This window comes from Rhinolophus ferrumequinum, chromosome 22 (genome assembly GCF_004115265.2).
Source record: "Rhinolophus ferrumequinum isolate MPI-CBG mRhiFer1 chromosome 22, mRhiFer1_v1.p, whole genome shotgun sequence".
In the NCBI taxonomy this organism is placed as follows: Eukaryota; Metazoa; Chordata; class Mammalia; order Chiroptera; family Rhinolophidae; genus Rhinolophus; species Rhinolophus ferrumequinum.
Window position 1 is genome coordinate 10143350 of NC_046305.1, and position 6536 is coordinate 10149885.

Genomic DNA, 6536 nt, shown 5'->3' on the forward strand with positions numbered 1-6536 from the left:
ATTTTTTTTCTACGTGGAAAGCTGATTTCAAACCGTGCTTTTATCTCTTGGAATCTGGGTAGAAGATGCCAGTAAGTACAAATTCTGGACTGGAGCTGTTTTTCTTTGCCTCTAGAATGAAAGATTGGGCTCTTTGAACTGTCACTGCATGTGCAGGAATTTTTATTTAAAAAGAGGAAAAGTCACAAATCCTGCAAGCAGATTGTTTCAGATCTGAGGAGCATTTGTAAACCCTTTTACTGGTTTAAGTTAATAATGTTTTTTTTGTTTTGTTTTGTTTTTATCAAAAGTGCTAAAGAAGATCACTTATGTTAATTATTTTGTATTCAAGTAAATTTAAAATAATTTTATTCTGAAAATTTGTAATATATATGGAATAACTGGAGGTGGGTTATTGATTACAAACTATGGTTGGTATTTTTATTCTAGTTGCTCTGGGTTGGACAATATAATGTACACAGTGCAAAGAGTCAGAAAATCGTTTTGAACGACAAGTGCATAAGTAATTAATATTTAGTTCTTACATCATTTGTGCCACTCTTCAATACTTTTTATATATTTTTAAATTATGCTATATTTTCTTTAGTTAAGTACGAAGACCCTACCAAACATATCACCTAGAGATCATTTCACTCACTGCTCTTTTTGGCAGCCAGTCTCTTGTCTCTCTCTCCAGCAATGATGAGATGGATCCGTTTTCCCTGGGAAAGAGAAATCCATGGTTTGTTGCTTTTGCTAATAACTAAGATTTTGGACAGCCAGGTGGTAAAGCCGTTGCATTTGGCGTCTTTTATGTGAACCACATCCAAAGAACCAGGATATCTCTCTTGGATGGTGATCACACCAAGTCTTGCCAGGTCAGCACCTCTGGTTACCATATACAGGTTACCAGTGTCAAACTTGATGAAATTGGTGATCTTGCCCGTTTCCAAATCAATCTGAATATGTCATTCACCCTAATGGGGGGACTAGGGTACCAGTTGGCGCAAGCATCATGGATCACCAGATGAGGGACTCCTTTTGTGCCCAGAAAGATCCTTCTCACTTTGCACCACTTGTCCTTGGCTTTCTCAGGTGTAAGATGATGAATAGCGAAGCGACCCGTGGTGTCACAGATGAGACAGCAGTTTTCTTCAGAATTGTCAATGCTGATGACGTCCATGAAATAAACTATCAGAGTAGGTTATATCAGATCGGAGCCTGCCATCAACCTTAATGAACTGCTGCATACAGCTCTTTACCTCCTCTCCTGCTGTACTTAAGTCTGTTCCTTAGAACGATGACGGGGGGACATTCTCTCAGCTTGTGGGGACAACCAGATGGACGAGGAGCCAACACACTGGTCTGTTTATCAGCATCCGGTGCTTTGGAGCTGCAACACACTTCAGATTCTTCTTGGGACCACGAGCCATGGCCGTGCTAGCCACACAAAGAACATTCTTCAATTCTTTTTAGCTTGTCTAAACTTGGTTCTTAAATCTACTTTGTTTTCTCAAAATGGTAGAAAGGGAAAAAAAGAATTCCTCATAACTGAGATCCTCTCCAAACTCAAGCATATCAGTGTCTGAAAGTATAACCAGAAAAATAAGTATAATGGAAATGCAAAAAGTTGATTCTTTCATTCATCCTTTTGTTCCTTTATAATTTGGTGAATTTTTATGCTGTACCTTCTACACACCAGGGTATTTGTTAGGCTCTGGATAAAATGTGGTCTCTTGGAACTTCCATTCTATTAAAATGCAGTATTGTGTGACAGCTGCCATCCCCCAGATATGCACGAGGTTACTAGAACAAGTTGGGGAACACCTTGCTTTGTTACCGGAACACTTTGGAGGTTACTTTCCTTAGATGAGAAATTTTGAGTTAGTTTCTGGAGAAAGTGGCAAATGAGCTGAAAGATGAATAGAAGTGAGCCATAGAAAGGGTAGGGCGTTCCAGAGGTGACATTGTATCCATGAGAACCGCTGGTTCAAAGGCAGAGAGGCACAACTGAGTGATAACTTAAAGAGTGACACATGGTACAGGGGAATGGAGAGTGAAAAGTTCTGTCAGGCAAGAGGGAAGGCTGGGATAGAACGTTGCATGCCACGCCAATTAGCCACTTTCTCCGAAAGGCTCCCTTAAAACCTCTGATGGGTTTGAACCATTGGATTGGGGTGATCAGATCTGTTTTTTGAATGACAGTGCCAGGAGGAAAGAGTGTGGCAAATGAATCGAGGGTGGGGTGCGAGAATTGTGGTCTGGGATCAAGTTAGAAACTAGTGCAGTAATCTAGGCGAGAAGTGATGAGGTCCTGAACTAGACAGTTAACTATTTCCCAAAGACATAAAAACAAATCTCTTACACAATCCTGGGCCAGATGCTTTAAACAGTTATTTAGAGGAAGGCAGATAATATCTGCTTGCAGGCAGAACTAGTTAATTTCTTCCGTTCACATTAAAAAAAAAAATCATAATCTGTCAATGCAATTCTGAAGCTATATATTTTAGAACTCCCTGAGAAAACACAGATAAGCAGACATTAAATCACCGATGCTTACAAATAGTCTACTCCTTTCTCAGGCAGCTCTATACAGATTAATCGAAGCCTAACCTGTAAATTTTAATCATAACATCTTCTGTCATCTGCCAATCTATTTTAAAGTCTGTGTAGGTATGTCCGTATGCCACAATGAACGAATGAGCTGGAAAGATCAAAGCTAGTTGATCTGGTCCTGTGATTTATAATTTCCAAATCAACATGAAGAGAAAATAGCAGGCATCAAACATCCATCTATGCTTGTACCAGGTCATACACTGTAATTCTATCCAAGTACAAGTTTCCATGGTAAACAGGGCAGGACTTGCCAGCACTTCACAGGTTTCCAAAAAGCAGCTATGTCTCTCTTGGGAGAACTCTAACTGGAAAAGAAAATCTTCACGGATGAAATCTTCAGCAAAATAAAGTCACAGACTATATTTCTACAGCAGGCCTTTTGCCAAATGTCTCATCAACAAGCATGGTGCTGGCAGTGACCCATCCTATGGTAGAGGTGGTAGAATTCTCCCGCCAAATCTTGTTTTCATTTGCTCACAGCTTGCTAGGGGGGGAAAAAAAAGTCTTACTTTGAGTTGAAAATTTCCACGTTTCATCCCACTCCAAAGGTGACTTAAATTTTTTTTTTTTTTTTTTGGGAAAGTTGAATTAAAGTCAACTGAAATTTGTAAAGTTTAGTCATTTGGGGAGCTATGTGTACACAAAGATCTGACTGGGTAACACCAAAAAATTACATTTTCCTTGTGACTTTTGGAAGACTAACTCCTTTTGGCTGTTTCTTTTGAAAGGACTTAACCCATTCTGAGTTACAGAGGCAAGAAACCAACCTTTTTTTTTTTTTCCAGTTTAAACAGATATTTGCCAATGAAGAACTAATAAAATAAGACCTTACATATTAAATCAACTAGTGGTTTTAAAACAATTTGAAATGTTCCCATGTATATTTGATAGGGAAAAATTAAAAATAATGAGTTTAATTCAAATAAATTCAACAAATCTAAGTGCCAGGCACTAAGTGAATGCTCAGTATTTGAGTATATAAAGCTGTGTAAAGCAGCTCCTATCCTCAAGGAATGTATTCCTTGGTAGTGGAGGTAAGAGTGATGAAAATGGCAGGAAGGCAGAATACAGTAAGTGTTAGAGCAGAGGTTTAAGCAAAATGATGTGGAACCACAGAATTAGGAGAAATTAACGTTGATAGGAGGCCAGGAATAGTTTACTCTGGGTTTTGACGGACTCAGGGTGACAAAGACCAGTGGGTTGGGAAGGCCATCTCAGACTAGAGACTAGTGAGCACCGCCTTTGACGTTGGAAATGGGACTAGTCAGGGTGGCTGGAGTGTTGGCTATGACAAAGGAAGAAACAAAATAAAGTTAGGGAAAGTTGAAAAGTTAGGCTCAGAGTTTCTCCATGGGTATGCTATTGGTATTTTGGGGTGGATGGTTCTTTGTCATCTCGGGGAATGTGTATCCCCGGTCCCCGCCTTCTAAAATCCAGTAGTCCTGCATGTTATTTTGACCACTGAAAAGAATGCCCCGAACTTTTTCAAACACCCCTTAGAGGAGGAGGCAGTGTCACCTCTGTAGAATATGACTGAGGGAGCCTTGGATACCAAGTTGTTGAGGGCTAGTCCTTAGTTCTGTACATGGTAAACGCTTCTGACCAGATCAAGAGCATGAACGGATTTAGGACGCAGGGCAGTAATTTCTGGAGATTCAATCAGAGGAGGGAAAAATTGGGAAGCAGGACAATCAATGCAGTCTATTGCAATAGTGTAGGCAAGAGTCAATGTGCACTCAAGCTAAACAATTTCATCACTTTCGTGCCTGAAAACATTAATAGACCATTTGTTTCAGTTATTCCTCTTGCCTCTGAGACTCCATAGCACTGCACTGCAGAGCTCTTTGTGCTGTAGCTGCTTTCCTGTTTTTTTCTTTCCTCAAATTAATATCATATGGTAAATTCAGTATTACAAAAACAAGATTTTTAGAGGGTGATCATGACACCCTTTCTAATTGTAGAATAAACACGTGGGGGTTGGAAAGTTGTATTAAAAAAAAGACAAATGTAATGGTGTCTCTTTCATTTTAGATAGTGTTTGGATTCTTTCACTTCTTGACTTCTTTCTTTCTTCCTTTCTTTCTTCCTTTCTTTCTTTCTTTCTTTCTTTCTTTCTTTCTTTCTTTCTTTCTTTCTTTCTTTCTTTCTTCTTTCTTTCTTTCTTCTCTCTCTCTCTCTCTCTCTCTCTCTCTCTCTCTCTCTCTCTCTCTTTCTTTCTCCTTCCCCTCCTCCTCCTCCTCCTCCTCCTCCTCCTCCTCCTCCTCCTCCTCCTCCTCCTCCTTCTCCTTCTTCTTCTTCTTCTTAAGGTTCTGTTGACAGTAGATTGAATAACTTTGAATCCCAGATGTCAGTGCAGTGGAAACTCAAAGTGGACAGGCAGATGGAGTCTGTCAGAGGCACCACTAGTTGCCAAAAGAGAAGGTGGTGCCCCAGGCGGGGAGGCCTGGAGGTAGTGCCACCCCTGATGGGAGCAGGAATGCATCCGACTGGTGGTGAAGGGCAGAGCGCATGCCCCCCTCACAGCACTGGATGTCCTGACTCCACACAGCAGCTGAGATGGCATCTTGTAATGTGTCCCTCTGCCCCAGCTGCTGAAATACTGCTGCCTTCTGGTTTTTGTAAGGAACTTTGGAAGAGATTGTACTGACAGAAGATCAACCACAGATATGTTCGGCTTCAATTTTCCCTAAAAAAAAACCCCTCTTCAGGAAACATTCAGGTGGTTTTTCGTTTGAAACAAAATGGGATTTCAAGAACATTAAGCAGCTGAAAACTTGTACCACATTTATGCAAAGGCCCAAAGACTTGAGATCACAAATTTGAATCTGATCCTATTCATTAGTGAAACTCTTCTTCTCCAAACCTCATCTTTTGAGCTCTGCTTCTATTAAAGTTTTCTAAAACTGGCTCGGGTCCCCACTCAGATTTTCTGGGGCGATATTCCCTTCAGGTTCTTTCATGCAAAATTGTTCATTTTGCTTCTTATTGAGGAATAGACTGAGAAAATAATTATAACAATACTTTTAATTTTCCTGGTACTTTATATGGTATTAAAAAGAAGAAAAAGCATGTTCATATATATTAGCTCATTAAATCCTCTGAAGCTCAGAGGATTGAGGGACTTACCCAAGGTCACAGAATGGAAAATCCAGAACTCAGGTCCAGGTCTTTTCCTTCCAAGCACATGCTGTTCCCTCTAAAGTTTGCTATTCAGTGATGAGCACTTTGATCCCATAAACTTACAGGAGGGCCAGAAACTTCGGAGCAGTACGATCTCACAGCTCTGACCTGGGCGCTGCCATCTTGAAGAATGAGGGTCGGTTCCACTGGCAGGTTCTAGCACCGCCTTTCAGACATTGCTCTGGATGGTGCAGCTTTTGTGGATCATAGCCCTCGGTGACGGGGGTGCCAGTGGCCCCAGCTTCTGCTGACCATTCCTCCCTAGAGTGTTGTGTGTTGTGACTCAGCTACATCTTCTGCTGGCTCTGGCCATCCCAGTTGCTCCTGTCAACAGCTCTTGAAAGGTCCTCTGGGTCACCCCAGAGTCTCCTGCTTCCTGGAGTCGCTCCTGGGCAAACACACAGCACAGAATCAAAACCTTAGCATCCCCTCTACGGGCAGATCACAGCTCTGGCGCTCCACAGCTCATCCTGGAACTTCTTCAAATTGGCCCCCAAAGTGTCTCAGAGGAAGTGAGACTCTGTAAAGGGCCTGTAACTTCACACTGCTGGCTTCTTGGGTTTTGCTGGACTTGCCAGATTTGGGTCAACCGAATCTCCGTTGGTTCAGAGTGAGTGGCTTGACATTCGTCTCTCAGAAGTCACACGTGTAGCCCATACAATTTCTCTCTACATGCTCACCCTTTCCTTCTTGTGCATTTATGTGAATCGAGTCCCAGAAACTGCTCCAGGTATCTCCAAATTCTGAAGTGACCCTGGGGT

At 41.5% G+C, this 6536-nt stretch overlaps 1 pseudogene; it reads right to left on the minus strand.

Moving 5' to 3' along the window:
• Positions 1-629: 629 nt before the first annotated feature.
• LOC117014610 (40S ribosomal protein S4, X isoform-like) lies at positions 630-1412 on the minus strand (annotated as a pseudogene).
• Between the last annotated feature and the right edge of the window lie 5124 nt (positions 1413-6536).